The sequence below is a fragment of the Phyllobates terribilis genome, unplaced genomic scaffold, assembly GCF_046119375.1.
Source record: "Phyllobates terribilis strain yellow unplaced genomic scaffold, ASM4611937v1 Scaffold_11__3_contigs__length_659146591, whole genome shotgun sequence".
Classification (NCBI taxonomy): Eukaryota; Metazoa; Chordata; class Amphibia; order Anura; family Dendrobatidae; genus Phyllobates; species Phyllobates terribilis.
The window spans coordinates 569,696,970-569,716,139 of NW_027362771.1; positions in this window are offsets into that span (position 1 = coordinate 569,696,970).

Below are 19,170 nucleotides of genomic sequence, written 5' to 3' on the forward strand. Positions count from 1 at the left end.
TCAGCTCTCCTCAGGTCCACCTTCTCATGGTATAAAGGATTAAGCGCAACTTTTTTGCCCTTTTCCTTTTCCAATGAGGCCTCGTTCACTGATTGGAACTTTGCCAGGAGACCTTTGAGCTCGACAACTTCATCCTCTAGCTCAGCTACTCGCTTCTCAGCAGCCCATCTGTGAAGCTTTTCCTCCTTTAACTGCTCCTTTATCAGCAGAATTCTCTCAGGTCTCTCTGTCTCCAATGCGCCCACTCGGCTCTCGATAGCCAGTCTCTAGAGCTTCTCTTGCTTCAAATGGGCCTGTAGAGTCTCCTTGAGCTCCTTGATCTCGGCTCTTACATCCACCGAATCATCCAAGCTCGCATTATTCAAGGTGGTATTTACTTCATACCTCCCTTCTCCAGTGGCAAACTCCTGACCCTGGTCTGTGACTTCTCCGATAGACTCCTCCATCTTTTTCCACTCAGCTTCCATCCTGCCAATTCTATCCTTAAGGCACGTCTCTGCCCTCTGGAGATCATCACAGAACGTCTTCAGCTCCTTCACCTGAGCTTCCAGTCCTTGGATCTTTCAGCGGAGATCATCATACTCTTTACGGGTGCCCTGCAGAGTAGTCTCAATCACTTGGTGCATGTGCTCTGCATCCGCTTTTTCATCCTCTATTTTTTTCTTAACCTTGAGGAGAGCCTCATAGTCTCTCTTGGTTTGTTGCAGTTCCCTATTGAACTTTTCATGCATCTTTTCTGCCTCACAGTCATGACCAGACACTTCATCTTTTAATGACCCTTTCAGGGCGGATAGCTCCCGGTCTCGCTGGTACAGAGAGTCCTCCAGCCGCTCCTTCTCCTGCATTACAGACTTTACTTGGTCTTGGAATTGCTGCAGCTCCCTCATGTGTTCATCATGCTCCTTCTTGAATTCACACAGCTCCCGGTTGAATTGTTTGCGCAGTTGTTCTAGGTCTTGATCACGTCCAGAAACTTCATCTTTCAGCGCCCCTTTTAAGGCAGATAGCTCCATATCCCTCTGGTGTAGACCCTCATCCAGCCTTTGCTTCTCCTGCATCAGCTCTGACTGCACCAGGGAGAGATGATTTTTCATCTCGTACAGCTCATCTTCATACTCCACTTTCTCAAGCTTCAACTGAAAAACCTCCTGTTTGGTTTTGAGGAGGTCCTCTTTATTTTTCTGGAACATTTCCTTCCATTTGTTGATTTCCTCACTGCTTTCCTCCAATTTTCGCTGCAAGTTCCTCACAACCTGGTTTATTTTCTGCCGTTCAGACTCCAGGTTCCTGGGACACGCTCTCCATGTTTTTCCTTAGTTGCTGCACGTCACTCTGACACTGCTGCCTGATAGGTTCCAGCACTTGGTCATGATTGGCCACCTCCTCTTTCCTCTGCTTCTAAAGGAGGATCCACACTCAGAATAAAGGAACATAGCATTGCATTTTCTTTATTTACCCTTTCCGCAATGGCTACAGGAGCACCTTTTTTGTGACCCTTGCGCCTTCAACGACGAGAGGGGGACTTTCTCACCTCGTTTAGCTCCTCCTGACCAAACTCTCTTTCTACTTTCATAGTGTCATTGTCAGCTGTGGGGTCTGTGTCACTCCCCATGGTGTTGTGGACCAAAAAGTCACCCCCCACTTTGATGTCAACCCCTTCTACTGGAGCTACCCAGTTATCAACGGTCGAACTGTCATTTTTAGGTGGTACCAACTCATGACCAGTAACCAATTTTGGTTTTCTATGCTCCACCCTCTTTTGAGACTCCGCCCCCTTTTGGACAACCACACCTGTAGGGGGTACTTTAAAAAAAAAAAGCGATAGTCTTAGGACCCAGTTCACAACATATCTTACTTCCTCCGTGGGCACTCTGGGATAGTATCGGCGCCATAAGAGAACTCAAGGAATGGTCCGCTGCCACCATTCTGTAAGGTGCCCACAGCTCCTGCCATTCCTGTGCCATGTACTGTTGTAGTTTCTCAAATATCTGCTGCTGCGATTTTAATAGGCACTTTAATTGCTCAATACCTTCAGTCTCATTTGCTGCTCCCTTAACAGCGATCTTTATCAGCTCCTGCATTTCTTCAGGACACTCTACTTTGCTGAAGAGCGTTTGCAGTCGGTCATCTAACCCATTCTCCATTCCGTCTGGGAATACTGCTCCTTTCATAGCCATCACGGTACACTGTTCACACCAGACACTTCACACTGCTTTCCCCGGAAAAATTTTCGTGGCCCCACCAAGCCACAACAAACCAGGTTTGGGTGCGACGACAATTTACGTAACCCCGCCGAGTTACAGCCAGATGCTTTAATCTTGGTGGCTCCGCTGAGCCACAGCCAGATGCTTGCATCCACATTCGTCGTCCTGTGCCGTTACCCCTTGCAATCAGGCTGCAGTTGCTCGCATTCTCTAACCAATTGTAAGGTAGCGCTATCGATCATGTTGAGGGGCACTCACTTCACCCGGTCAATTAAAGCACACATGCAATGTTTTACGGTAATATGAAGTCCAGCAGTTTATTTCACATCATAAACTGCTTATAACATAGTCCATCTCAGTGGCTAGCTGGAATGTTACACATGTAATATCCTAGAGCCTCTTCAGTGGCAGCTATGCCTGCTTGGCTTCAGATACAGACTTCAGCAAGGTAACAACATTAATGTCCATATAAAGCACCGCTTTTACCTTTGCCGGGTCTTGGCTGCTTCTATCAGCTCTTTTCTGCCAAAGCTGTGGTTTAAGGCTCACCAGACGTGGTCTCCAGGCCACGTGCCTTCCAGGGCTAATGGTGTCCCAGACACAGTGTTCAGGCCTGTTGCCTTCCAAGGCAAATGGTGTCCCAGACACAGGGATCAGGCCTCTTGCCTCCTCACTGTTTCAAAACCACCAGGATTTATATATCCTTCTGTGCGCACAGGACCTGTGATGATGTCACAGTCATGTGATCAGTCACCTGAAGGGGAGGTATGTGGTCAGCCAGAACACACCCCCTGGACATTTTAGTAATGCAGCAAGCCGCTGCATTACAATGGGTATGAGTGCTATTCGTGAAAACCACAGATAGCACTCGTTCAATATATTCAGTTGTGTGCAAACACCCTTAAGTAAACCATGGGGTTATGTTTATTCATACTGATCAAACCTCCCAGAATGTCCCAGAAAAATTAGGAACCTCCTAGGTCCTGAAGCAATCTTCTAGACTCCAGCAACTCTTGAAAGCCTTGTGTGCTAGAGAATCTTGAGGAGGCGGGGAATGGTATGTGGAGAAATTGGAAATTAGGGGGCGACAGGAAAATGGGTATGGATGAACGAGGCCTTGGAAAGGGGCTTGGCCAAGTACAAAAATATTCCATGGCTATGAGCACCGAGCACCACTTCGCTATATGTCTCCCTATTGCATAGACAGGGTGGGCCATTTATAAGGATACACCTAAATTAAATGGGAATGGTGGGTGATATCAACTTCCTGTTTGTGGCACTTTAGTATATGTGAGGGGGAAAACTTTTCCAGATGGGTGGTGACCATGGCGGCCATTTTGAAGTCGAACATTTTGGATACAGCTTTATTTTTTTCAATGGCAAGAGGGTAATGTGACACATCAAACTTATTGAGAATTTCATAAGAAAAACAATGGTTTGCTTGGTTTTAATGTAACTTTATTCTTTCATGAGTTTTTTGCAAGTTTATGACCACTTATAAAATGTGTTTAAAGTGCTGCCCATTGTGTTGGATTGTCAATGCATCCCTCTTCTCCCACTCTTGACACACTGATAGCAACACTGCAGAAGAAATGCTAGCACTGGCTTCCAGTATCCGTTGTTTCAGATGCCTATCAAAAATGGCCGACTTTAAAATGGCCGTCATCGTCACCACCCATCTGGAAAAGTTTCCCCCCTCCCATATACTAATGTGCCACAAACAGGAAGTTGATATCATCAACCATTCCCATTTAATATAGGTGTATCCATATAAATGGCCCATACTGTATATGCAATAGGGAGACATATAGCCAAGTGGTGCTAATTCCCATTTAATTTAGGTGTATCCATATAAATGGGCAAGTATGTGTTTACCACAGATAAGGGTGGATTATTTTAGGCCCAATAGACTTTTTTTCTACAGTGGCCATGGGGAAGCAATTGCTGTTTGAAAAACGTAAGCGTGAATAAAATATGTATTAAACTTTTTATCATCTTCTCATAGTGATGTGCGAATAACACTTGGAAACGCAGAGTAGCCAGCCTGATTTTTTCTTTTATCTATATACATTTTTCAAAAATTGTTGACAAACAGCCATTTTTTTTAAAACATTAAAAACACAAATATAGAAATTATACGTAACATACAAGGTATAAGTCAGGATACTAATATAAAAAGATTTACAGCCAGAGTTGAGCAAAAATAATTGTGCTTTCCTGGTGCAGTGGCCAGTCTGGTCCTCCATGACAGATAGATCAGAGAACTCTTCACTACTGTGGCTAGCATCCTTGGCCCAGCAGCTTGGATGCCTCTTTTACTTATTAGCCCCCATGATGGCATGACATTGTATGAGGCCTATTAATTAGGCCTCATAAGATATCATGATATGCGTTGCGGCATATTGTCATGGAGCCTAGTAGTGTCAAGAGGACCTCTGGACAAAGGGATGGAGGATCGGCTACAGAAGTAAAGACTACTCTGTTCCAGCTGTCACAGAGGACCAAACTGAACACAAATCTTCTTACCCAACTCTATTCATGGCATTTACAGGGAACTTTAAAATGATGACAGTCAAAATAACCCGTTCAATCTCCTCTAACTTCCAAACCACATGGACACAATTTTTTTCTTTTTATCACTTGAAAAATACCCCCTTTTTTATCAATTTTCCAGGACTTTGTGGACTCTTGGTAACCTGGAGGACAAGGCAAGGGGCAAAGTGATGGCTGCAGATGGTGCTAGAGCATAAAAACATCATGAAGGGTTTGTCCACTTGTCCTTATTTTAGGGTCCTCTAAAATAAATTAATCACAGACTTTCCCACATGGACATCCAGCAATCAGCGATATCCTGTGAGGAAACCTGAAATCAAGTGTTTAATTTCCCTTCAAGACGACTACAGAGAAGATTATTAATTACACATTTGTTAAAAAAATCAACATAATGTGCATGAAATGCAGTGGGAGAGATGTTCTTTGTTGCTATTAGCCATAGGTTAATAGTTGAGAAGCCCAATCACGGGTTCCTCTATATCAACTCAAAATGTGTTTTGTAAACCAGACAACCTCTTAAAAGCCATATGTGACTAGGTGTGTCATTTATGATGGACAAAGTCTTAGGTACTGGACAGTCTGTGTTTATGGGCTCCTGAGATGTAAATTAGTGTTGAGCGAGCACTAAAATGCTCGGGTGCTCGAAGCTTGGGCTGAGCTCACCGTGATGCTCGGGTGCTCGACCCGAGCAACGAGCCCAATGTTAGTCTATGGGAGACCCGAACATTTTTGCGGCGGCACCCCCGGCAGTATGTAGAAAGCCTAAAATGTGCCCAAAATAATAGTGACAGTGCTCAAATGACATGGGGACAGCATGGGGATCGCCCCAGGAAGCATTTCTGACCCCCAGGTCACTGCTGTCAACAATGTGGTCAGAGGTATTAAGCCACTTTTACGGGCTCACAATAAAATGTTCAAAAACGAAACAAACTGTTTTCCTGTGAAATATGTTAAGGAACTTCCTTTCCAGGGTAAAGACTTGTGTATAAGGTAAAATAAATAACCAAAAGCAAAAATACTCCTCCACACCTTGGGCTATGTTCACAAGTATCATTTTTTATGCGTTTTTGCACTTTTGTATTGCTTTCAATCGTGACAAATGCATTCATTGGGAAATGTCATTTTAACATTTTGCAACCTTATCTGGCCATGTGCTGTGTGACACATGCATAGAGTGCTGAAAAGACATGGGAACAGCATGGGGAAGACCCCTGGAAGCATCTCTGACACCCAGGTCACTGCCTAAAAGTGTGCCCATCAGAAGTGATCCTTGCCCCATCAGAAGATGCAGACTTGCAACTATCCCCGTGCAAGTCCTTGTCCCAGGGCAGTGTTCAATTGTACCTCCCCCATTCCTTGCAATGCAAGCAAAAATATGCAGCCAACCACCCACCCACCCGCAGGCTGCAATACTATACTGCTAGCTTGCACTGAAATTGAGCCTTTTAGTTTGGAGAAGGCCGAAGCTGGCAACTACCTCATGGCTGCGTCGGCGGCGAGGTCTCCATACTCAGTCCCCAGCCGCCATTATTTGTCTCGGGAACCTTCCCCACACTTTTCTTAGCCTGGCCTGCTTTAGGGCAGCATTGGAAGAGCCCACCAGACAACCAGAGACTCCTCTGGTGGACCGTGGCTTCTCCATCAGGGGAGCTGAGAGTGCCAAGGTGAAGAGCATGATGATGATGATAGAAGCTAGCATCTGTTTTGTTTTCTTGGAATGCAAGCGTAAGTGTGCAGCCTGCCACCCACCCACCCCCAGGCTGCAATACCATACTGCTAGCTTGCTTGCACTTGAAATGAGTCCTTTTTGGTTTGTGGAGACAGACGCCGACCACCATGTCATGGCTGCGTCGGCGGCCTGGTATCCATACTCAGTCCCCAGCCGCCCGGTGACCGGGTGTCCACACTCGATCCCCGGCTGCCAGGGGGTGGCCGGGTGTCCATACTCGGTACCCAGCCGCCCCTATTTGTCCCAGTGCACCTTATACACAAGTGCGCATACCAAAACATTACCTGTGCCCTCCCCAGTGCATTTAGTGGTAAGGACAGCCCATTCCGCTGTTCATGGCACATGCAAAGATGCCTCCCGCCCTGTCCATGTCGCTGCAGACTTGCAACTATCCCCGTTCAAGTCCTTGTTCCAGGGCAGTGCTCAATTTTACCTCACCCATTCCTTGCAATGCAAGCGCAATTATGCAGCCTGCCACCCACCCACCCCCAGGCTGCAATACCATACTGCTTGCTAGCACTTGAAATTGGGCCTTTTATGCATGTGGAGGCGGAATCTGGCCACCACGTCATGGCTCCATCGGCGGCCTGGTATCCATATTCAGTCCCCAGCCGCCCGGCGGCCGGGTGTCCACGCTTGGTCCCCAGCCACCAGGGGGCGGACGGGTGTCCACACACGGTCCCCATCCACCTGGGGGCGACCGGGTGTCCATAAATGGTCGCCAGCCGCCCCTATTTGTCCCGGTGCGCCTTATTCACAAGCGCGCATGCCAAAACATTACCTGTGCCCTCCCCAGTGCATTTAGTGGGAAGGACAGCCTAGCCACAAACACGTGGACAAGTGAATGTGACCAGGGATGGTCCATCTCACTGAGGCCTTCACACTGGGTTAATATTGTGGAAGCCGGGACACAGTTGGACACTGGGATGCAACACGTCCTCCAGACATAGAGGATTGAGGGTCCGGGGTCAATCAGGCTTCAACACAAAGTTCAGAAGGTAGACAGCAGCAGTGGTCGGCCTCCTACACAACGAGTAAATTATTCATGATCATGAGGCCATCCATCTCCTTAGCTTTCTGTTCCTTGGAATGCAAGCGCATGTATGTAGTAGCGGCTAGGCCTGAGGTGGTCAGCGTTTTGGCGCATATCCTACCTCCTCCGAGGATTGCTGGATGTTTTCCTGCTACTATCCCAGTTCTATGACTCCCGTTAAAACAAAGCTTCAGGTGATGAATGATGGATGAGGTGGTGGCAAAGGAGAAAGACCAGGAGGAACAGGGACCATTCACATCAATATCAGGCCAGTCAACCACACATGTCTTGTAGGATATGTTTCTGTACCAAAAGGAGCGGTTCAGCTACACAGTTATAGGGCATACAGTGAGTGCAATGCTTACCAAAAATTTCGAGCCACTCCAATGCCCCTTGGAAGTGACATGGAGGTAAGAGGAGGGCCTTAACTATTCCGTTTTTTCCATTTATAGCAACTGGGTCTCCTGTACACTGTTGGCCTAAGCAGTGAATGGAAGGCTTTCCAAAAATTATGAGGAACTGCAATGCCCGATGAAACAGACGTGGATTACAGCGTACTAAAAACCTTCTACCCATTATTGGGGAGTGGGTCTCACTTAGTGTTCGCCTATGCATTGAAAAGCAAAAGCTGACTAAAATTAGGAGGAAATACAACGTCCGTTGGAAGAGTCGTGGAGGTTAGAGGTAATTAAAAACAACCTTTCAATGCCCCTTGGAAGAGCTGTGGAGTTCAGAGTGGTTTAACAAGACGGTTTTAATGCAACTTGGAAGAGACGTGGAGGTCCCAGTGGAATACAAAGACAATATCAATGCCCCTTGGAAGAGTGGTGGAGGCCCCAGTGGAATAAAAAGACAATATCAATGCCCCTTGAAAGAGTGGTGGAGGTTACAGTGGAATAAAAAGACAATATCAATGCCCCTTGGAAGAGTGGTGGAGGTCACAGTGGAATAAAAATACAATATTAATGCCCCTTGGAAGAGAGGTGGAGGTCCCAGTTGAATAAAAAGACAATATCAATGACCCTTGGAAGAGATGTGGATGTCACAGTAGCTTAACAAGACGATTTTAATGCCCCTTGGAAGAGACGTGGAGGTCACAGTAGCTTAAAAAGACAGTTTTAATGCCCTTTGGAAGAGACGTGGAGGTCACAGTAGCTTAACAAGACAGTTTTAATGCCCCTTGGAAGAGACGTGGAGGTCACAGTAGCTTAGCAAGACAGTTTTAATGCCCCTTGGAAGAGTCGTGGAGGTCACAGTGGAATAGAAAGACAATATCAATGCCCCTTGGAAGAGACGTGGAGGTCCCAGTGGAATAAAAAGACAATATCAATGACCCTTGGAAGAGACATGGTCACAGTAGCTTAACAAGACGATTTTAATGCCCCTTACAAGAGCCATGTAGTACAGCATATTAAAAACATTATTCCCATTATTGGGGAGTGGGTCTCCCATAGTCTTTGCCTATGTCTTCAAAGCAAAAGCTGCCAAAAAGTAGGACGGAGGAACTTGAAATGCTGGCAACACGGACCACGGTCACCCTGGTGGTGTAGTGGTGGCGGAGGCTGAGGATAAGGAGAAGAGCAAAAAACAGCCGAAATGAGGAAGCATATACCCATGTGTGGGTGTGAAGCGGTGCATGGGAATACACCTCCCAAAATAACACAGTGGATTACACTTTATGTTACTCTGCTGTCATTTGGTGGTGATGAGAAGTCTGGCCCAATCCAGCCCTTGTTCATTTTGATAAGGGTCAGCTTGTCAGCATTGTCAGTTGACAGGCGAGTGGGCTTATCAGTTATAATTCCGCCAGTGGCACTAAAAACAAGCTCTGATAACACGCAAGAGGCAGGGCAGGCCCTGCCCTCCAAGGCGTACAGAGCGAGTTCATTCCAAGTGTCCAGCTTGGATACCCAATAATTAAAAGGCACAGAGGAATCACGGAGGACGCTGGTACGCTCGGCAAGGTACTCCCTCACCATCTTTTCAAACTTTCCACTCCTTGTGAGAGTACCCCGCGCCTCAGGGCCTGTAAGCTGAGCGGGTCTCAGAAAACTGTCCCAGAACGTTGACAGTGTTCCCCTGCCTCTGCTGGATTGGAGTTGCGTCTCTCTCGCCTGTACGCCTTGGTTGGGCAACTAACTGTGACCTCTGCCGCTAGCGTGTTCAGATGGGAATTTTTTTAACAGTTCTGCAGCAAGGGCCTACTAGTACTGCCCCATTTTTGTAGACCTCTCCACCTCAGGAATAAGAAAGTGAAAGTTCTCCTTGTAGCGGGGGTCTAAAAGTGTCACCAACCAGTAATGACTGTCACCCAACATTTTGACAATGCGAGGGTCACGGTTAAGGCAGCGTAACATAAAGTCAGCCATGCATGCCAGACTGGTAACGGGCAAGACTTCCGTGTCCTCATCAAGATCACGACTGACCATGTTCTCTTCCTCCTCCCCCCTGTCCTCAGGCCACCCACGCTGAACCGACGGTATGACAGTTGTACAGGTACTAATGTCTACAGCGCATGATACCAGCTTCTGTTCTTCCTCCTCCTCCTCCTCTCCCTCATTGTCCCCCAATGCACGTTGGGATGAGATGAGGCTGGGCTGTGCGTAATCACCCGCTACGGCTTCTTGATGCATCTCATCATACTCTGGCTGCAATGCCTCCTCTTTAATTCTCTGCAGAGAGCGTTGAAAAAGACAGACAAGTGGGATGCTGATGCTAATGATGGCATCATCGCCACTCACCATCTTGGTGGACTCCTCAAAGTTTGTCAGGATGGTACATATGTCAGACATCCAGGTCCACTCCTGAGGTCTTATGTGTGGAGTCTGACGTGAATATCAACGGCCTTGTTGCAGCTGGTACTCCACAACTGCTCTCTTCTGCTCACAAATCCTTTGCAACATGTGGAGGGTAGAGTTCCAACATGTGGGGACATCACACATCAGTCAGTGTGCCGGAAGCAACACATGCCGCTGCAACACAGCAAGGGCGGCGGATGCTGTAGCCGACTTCCGAAAATGAGCTGACAGGTGGCGTACTTTGACGAGCAGATCTGGCAACGCCGGGTATGATTTAAGAAAAAATTAACCATGAGGTTAAGCCCATGAACCAGGCATGGTACGTGTGTGATCTCGCCTCGCCTCAGAGCCGCCACCAGGTTACAGTCATTGTCACACACGACCATGCCTGGATGTAGGTTCAGCGGTCTCAGCCACAGATCTGCCTGCTCTTTCACAGCTGTCCACAACTCACAAGCAGTGTGAGGTTTATCGCTTAGGCTTATGAGTTCCAGCACAGCCTGTTGCCGCTTGGCTGAGGCAGTACTGCAGTGCTTCCAGCTTGTAACTGATGTGGTGATATCTGAGATGGAGGCTGAACATGAGGAGGAGGAGGAGGATGATGCGCAGGAGCTGTATACTGTGGGGGCAACTCTGACTGACATAGGGCCCGGAATTTCCGCAGTGAAAACTCTTAAAATACGCTTGGTAATACGTGCCCCATGGTCCCCAATGATAATCCACATGTTGTAGAAATTTCTGCTGCGGATTATCATTGCAGAAAAATATGCAGCATGTCCATTAATCTTTGCCGCCATTGACTTGCATTGAAACGCATATTATCCCTGTCAGCACATTTGCACATACGGATATTATGCGATGCTATTTGCGGATGGTACCCGGGTTTGGGGAAGAGGAGACTCTCCCCACAGACTCGGGTACCATAGAACCTGTTAAAAAAAGAATTTTAAAATAAAAAATAAAGGATTATACTTACCTTCCGATGGCCCCCGGTGTTTTCTCCGCTACGTCCGGTCGCACTACCTGTCACATGACTCAATGATGTCACCGAAGGTCCTTTCACACCACCGCGACCCATACAACTGACCAGACGGAGCAGAGAAAATACCGGGGGCCATCGGAAGGTAAGTGTAATCTTTATTTTTTATTTTTTACTATTTTTATTCTTTTTTTTTAACTATTACTTGGTCACACTATATAAATCCATGCAGGTTGCATGGACTTGTATAGAGTGACCAAGTTGTCAAGCACTTTTCCAAGTGATGCTAAAATCGCTTGGAAAGCGCTTGATAACCCACATGCAGAAATGCATGCAAAAACGCTTGACAAACGCTTCTACCTGGCAGGAAAAACGCATGTAAAATCTACATGCGTTTTTCCTGGCAGGGAGAAGCGGAAAAAATATACAGCATTTCTGCATCGTGGGCACTTAGCCTTGATAGACATTGCTTTGAGTGAAGAAAGCACAGTCCTAGCATGCATAGAAATAGGGTAATGTCAACTTTTGGATTGGCCTGAACTAGAACTTGCCGCTGTGGTACACTATTACGTATACTATAATTTACCGCTGTGGTACCCTATGATTGATACCATAACTTTCCGCTGTGCAACACTATCACTGATCCTATAACTTGCTGCTGTGGTACACTATCACTGATACTATAACTTGCCTCTGTGATACACTATCACTGATCCTATAACTTTCCGCTGTGCAACACTATCACTGATCCTATAACTTTCCGCTGTGCAACACTATCACTGATCCTATAACTTGTCGCTGTCGTACACTATCACTGATACTACAACTTGCCGCTGTCGTAAACTATCACGTATACTATAACTTGCTACTATAGTACACTATCATTAATATCATAACTTTCCTCTGTGGTACACTATCACTGATACTATAACTTGCTGCTGTGGTACACAATCACTGATACTATAACTTGCTGTTGTGGTACACTATCACATATTCTATAACTTGCCACTGTAGTACGCTATCACTGATACTAAAACTTTATGCTCTGGTACACTATCACAGAGACTATAAGTTTTACTGTGGTGCACAATCACTGTAATTATAACTTGCCACTGTGGTCCAATATCACTAATCCTATAACTTGCCGCTGTGGTACACTATTACTGATCCTATAACTTGCTGATGTGATACACTATCACTTATCTTATAATTTGTTGATGTGGTACACTATCACTGATACTATAACTTGTCGTTGTTATAAATTATCATTGATAATATAACTTGCTCTGTTTTACACTATCACGTATACTAAAACTTGCCACTGTGGTATACTATCACTGATATTATAACTTGACGCTGTGGTACACTATCATTAATACTTTCACTTGCCGCTCTGATACACTATCATTGACACTATAACTTGCCGCTCTGATGCACTATCACTGATACTATAATTTGCCGCTCTGATATACTATCACTGATTCTATAACTTTCCGCTGTGGTACACTATCACTGATACTATAACATGTTGCTGTGGTACACTATCACTGATACTGTAACTTGCCAGTGTAGTATACTATCACTGACACTATACCTTGCTGCTTTGTTAAACTATCACTAATCCTATAAGTTACCGTGGCGGTCAAATATCACAAATCCTATAACTTGCCGCTGTGGTACACTATCACTGATACTATAACTTGCCGCTCTGATACAATGTCACTAATCCTATAGCTTGCCGCTGTGGTAGACTATCACTAATCCTATAGCTTGCCGCTATGGTAGACTATCACTGATCCTATAACTTGCTGATGTGGTACACTATTAATGATAATATAACTTGCCGCTGTGGTACACTATCACTGATGCTATAACTTGCCGCTGTGGTACACTATAGCTGATAGTACAACTCGTCGTTGTTATACACTATCATTGATAATATGACTTGATGTTGTTATACACTATCACGTATAATGTAACGTGCACTGTGGTAGACTGTCATTGCTACTATAACTTGCCCCTGTGGTACACTATCACTGATACTATAACTTGCAGCTATGATACACTATCACTGATACTCTAACTTCCCGCTCTGATACACTATCACTGTACCATAACTTGCCACTCTGATACACTATCACTGATACTATAAGTTGCCGCTGTGGTACACTATTACTGATACTATAATTTGCCGTTGTGTTACACTATCACTGATACTATAACTTGTTGCTGTGGTACACTTTCACTGATACTATAACTTTCCGCTGTGTTACACTATCAATGATACTGTAACTTGCCGCTCTGAAACATTATCACTGATACTATACCTTGCCGCTGTCAAACACTGTCATTGCTACTATAACTTGCCTCTGTGGTACACTATCACTGATACTATAACTTATCTTGGTGGTACACTATCAATGGTACTATAACTTGTCGCTGTGGTACACTATCATTGATAATTTAACTTGCTGCTGTCGTACACTATCACTGATAAAATACTATAACTGATCGCTGTGCTACACTATCACTGATACTATAACTTATCGCTGTTGTACACTATCACTGATAATATAATTTATCACTGTCGTACACTACCACTGATAATATAACTTGCCTCTCTGATACACTATTACTGATACTATAACTTACCGCGGTGGTACACTATCACTGTTACTATAACTTGCTGCTGTGGTACACTCTCACTGATACTACTGTATAACCTATCGCTGTCGTACTCTATCACTGATACTATAACTTGCCGCTGTGGTACACTCTCACTGATACTATAACTGCTGCTGTCATACACTATCACTGATACTATAACTAGCTGCTGTCGTATACTATCACTGATACAATACTATAACTTATCACTGTGCTACACTATCACTGATACTATAAATTATCGCTGTCGTACACTATCACTGATACTATAATTATCGCTGTGGTACACTATCACTGATACTATAAATTGTCACTCTGATACACTCTCACTGATACTATAACTTATCACTGTCGTACACTATCGCTGATACTATAACTTGCCGCTGTGGTACACTATCACTGATACTATAACTTGCCGCTGTCGTACACTATCACTCATACTATAACGTATCGCGGTGGTACACTATCAATGATACTAAAGCTTGTCGCTGTGTTACACTATCAAAGATACTAAAGCTTGTCGCTGTGGTACACTATCACTGATACTATAACTTGCCGCTGTGGTACACTATAGCTCATAGTACAACTCGTCGTTGTTATACACTATCTTTGATAATATGACTTGATGTTGTTTTACACTATCACGTATAATATAACTTGCCGATGTGGTACACTATCTCTGATACTATAACTTGCTGCTCTGATACAATATCACTGATACTATAACTTGCTGCTCTGATACACTATGACTGATACTATAACTTGCCGCTCTGATACACTATCACTGATACTATAATGTGCCGCTGTGGTACACTATTACTGATACTATAATTTGCCATTGTGTTACACTTTCACTGATACTTTAACTTGCCGCTCTGAAACATTATCACTGATACTATAACTTGCCGCTGTCGTACACTATCGCTCATACTATAACTTATCGCGGTGGAACACTATCAATGATACTATAGCTTGTCGCTGTGGTACACTATCACTGATACTATAACTTGCTGCTGTGGTACACTATCGGTGATACGATACTATGACTTATCGCTTTGCTACACTATCACTGATACTAAAACTTATCGCTGTTGTACACTATCACTGATACTTTAACTTATCACTGTCGTACACTACAACTGATACTATAAATTGCTGCTCTGATACACTTTCACTGATACTATGACCTATCGCTGTCGTACACTATCACTGATACTATAACTTGCCGCTGTCGTACACTATCACTGATACTATAACTTACCGCTCTGATATACTCTCACTGATACTATAACTTATCGCTGTCATACAATATCGCTGATACTATAACTTGCCCCTGTGGTACATTATAGCTAATAGTACAACTCGTTGTTGTTATACACTATCATTGATAATATGACTTGATGTTGTTTTACACTATCACGTATAATATAACTTGCCACTGTGGTACACTATCACTGATATTATAATTTGCCGCTGTGGTACACTATCACTGATACTATAACTTGCCGCTCTGATACACTATCACTGATACTATAACTTGCCGCTCTGATACACTATCACTGATACCATAACTTGCCGCTCTGATACATTATCACTGTACCATAATTTGCCTCTCTGATACACTATTACTGATACTATAACTTATCGCTGTCGTACACTATCACTGATACTATAACTTGCCGCTCTGATAAACTCTCACTGATACTATAACCTATCGCTGTAGTACACTATCACTGATACTATAACTAGCTGCTGTCGTACACTATCACTGATACAATACTATAACTTATCACTGTGTTACACTATCACTGATACTATAACTTATCGTTGTCGTACACTATCACTGATACTATAATTATCGCGGTGGTACACTATCGCTGATACTATAACTTGTCGCTGTGGTTCACTATCACTGATACTATAACTTGCCGCTGTGGTACACTATAGCTGATAGTGCAACTCGTCGTCGTTATACACTATCATTGATAATATGACTTGCTGTTGTTTTACACTATCACGTATAATATAACTTGCCACTGTGGTACACTATCACTGATATTATTACTTGCCGATCTGATACACAATCACTGATACTATAACTTGCCGCTGTGTTACACTATCACTGATACCATAACTTGCCGCTCTGAAACATTATCACTGATGCTATATAACTTGCCGCTGTCATACACTATCATTGATACTATAACTTGCTTCTGTCATACACTATCACTGATACTATAACTTGCTGCTGTGGTACACTATCATTGATACTATAACTTGCTGCTGTCATACACCATCACTGATGCGATACTTTAACTTATCGCTTTGCTACACTATCACTGATACTAAAACTAATCGCTGTCGTACACTATCACTGAAACTATAACTTATCGCTGTCGTACACTATCACTGATACTATAATTTATCGCTGTCGTACACTATCACTGAAACTATAACTTATCGCTGTCGTACACTATCACTGATACTATAACTTGCTGCTGTCGTAGACTATCACTGAGACTATAACTTTCCGCTGTGGTACACTATCACTGAGACTATAACTTGCCGCTGTGGTACACTATCACTGAGACTATAACTTGCCGCAGTGGTACACTATCACTGAGACTATAACTTGCCGCTGTGGTACACTATCACTGAGACTATAAATTGCCGCTGTGGTACACTACCACTGAGACTATAACTTGCTGCTGTCGTACACTATCACTGAAACTATAACTTATAGCTTTGGTACACTATCACTGATACTAAAACTTATCGCTGTCGTACACTATCACTGATACTATAACCTATCGCTGTCGTACACTATCACTGATACTATTACTTATCTCTGTCGTACACTATCACTGAGACTATAACTTGCTGCTGTGCTACACTCTCACTGAAACTATATCTTGCCGCTGTGGTACACTATCTCTGAGACTATATCTTGCCGCTGTGGTACACTATCACTGAGACTATAACTTGCTGCTGTCGTACACTATCACTGAGACTATAACTTGCTGCTGTGCTACACTCTCACTGAGACTATAACTTGGTGCTGTGGTACACTATCACTGATACTATAAATTGCCGCTCTGATACACTATCACTGATACTATAACTTGCTGCTGTGGTACACTATCACTGAGACTATAACGTTCCGCTGTGGTACACTATCACTGAGACTATAACTTGCTGCTGTGGTGCACTATCACTGAGACTATAACTTGCTGCTCTGGTACACTATCACTGAGACTATAACGTTCCGCTGTGGTACACTATCACTGAGACTATAACTTGCTGCTGTGGTGCACTATCACTGAGACTATAACTTGCTGCTGTGGTACACTATCACGGAGACTATAACTTGCTGCTGTGGTAGACTATCACTGATACTATAACTTGCTGCTGTGGTGCACTATCACTGAGACTATAACTTGCTTCTGTGCTATACTCTCACTGAGACTATAACTTGCTGCTGTGGTACACTATCACTGAGACTATAACTTGCTGCTATGGTACAATATCACTGAGACTATTAATTGCTGCTGTGGTACACTATCACTGATACAATAACTTGCTGCTGTGGTACACTATCACTGAGACTATAACTTGCTGCTGTGGTACACTATCACTGAGACTATAACTTGCTGCTGTGGTACACTATCACTGATACTATAACTTGCTGCTGTGGTACACTATCACTGATACTATAACTTGCTGCTGTGGTGCACTATCACAGACTATAACTTGCTGCTGTTGTACACTATCACAGACTATAACTTGCTGCTGTGGTACACTATCACTGAGACTATAACTTGCCGCTCTGATACACTGTCACTGATACTATAACTTGCCGCTGTCGTACACTATCGCTCATAGTATAACTTATCGCGGTGGTACACTATCAATGATACTGTAACTTATCACTGTCGTACACTATCACTGATACTATAACTTATCATGGTTTTACACTATCACTGATACTATAGCTGTTCGCTGTGGTACACTATCAATGATACTATAACTTGCCGCTGTGGTACATTATCGCTCATACTATTAGTTATGGCTGTTGTACACTATCAATGATACTATAACTTATCGCGGTTGTACACTATCAATGATACTATAGCTTGTCGCTATGGTTCACTATCACTGATACTATAACTTGCCGCTGTGGTACACTTTGGTGATAGCCAGCTGCCTAATAAAAAATAATGAGAACGACCTCAATATACAAAAAGTATCAAGTTTGCGGCTGCTGTTACTGTACTCTCTAATGAAGGAAAAGATAATAACTACAACCAGGATTCAGTTGAATTGTCGTCCATCCCGTTACACCTTGCACCTCCTCTGTCTGCCGGGCCCCGCAGCTGTAATGTATTCATTCTGCCTCTTTGCACGGCACATCGCTGCGCTACCTTATTTGCACTTCAAAAACCACTTTTATGCAGCGATTTCTGCCTAATTTATATATATGCTCTTTGCATTTTACAGACTAAATTAAATATTTACAAGCTATCCTAAGTTCACCCCCTCAGCTACGTTAAATGTAGGAAAGGTAATAGGATATTAAATTGATCAGTTTGCAAACAGGAGATTGACAAGTGAGTCGAAAACCCGACCTGCCATACTGACATTACTACATGCGACCTAAGGCTTTTACACCATGTCATATCACGTACACAAAATAACCCCTAATTCTCATCTCCTACATCAGAGGTAGAAGGCAAAAGAGCCTCTGGCCTGTAATGATGCTTAGGCCTCGTTACCAAGGAAACGCCGGCTCCCTGAGCCCATTCAAGCCCATCTGTTCTCGGAAAATGAAGGGAAGGCAGTAAAAACAAATAAGCAAGAGATCCCGTTTAATTTTGTTTTTCACCAATCTGAGCCGCCGAGCTGTCAACACTTTAATTGGATATTACTGCGAAAGACTCTTTCTCATTAAAAGAAAAAAAATATCAAAATGGTGGACCCTCGACACTTTATTTTCAAGTATTTTAATTGCTCTTAATTTCTTAAATGAACCTCTTTATACATCACCTCCAATCCCGCAGATCTGATTCCTATGGATAGGACTTTCTACTCGCGCACCAAAAATATTCTCGAAACGCAGCCCACGCAAAGAGTTTAGGTACAAACTAGCTTATTTATAAAGTTCTATGATGGAGCGACTGCGGCTCGAAGATCTTCATGGTGAAGATTTATGG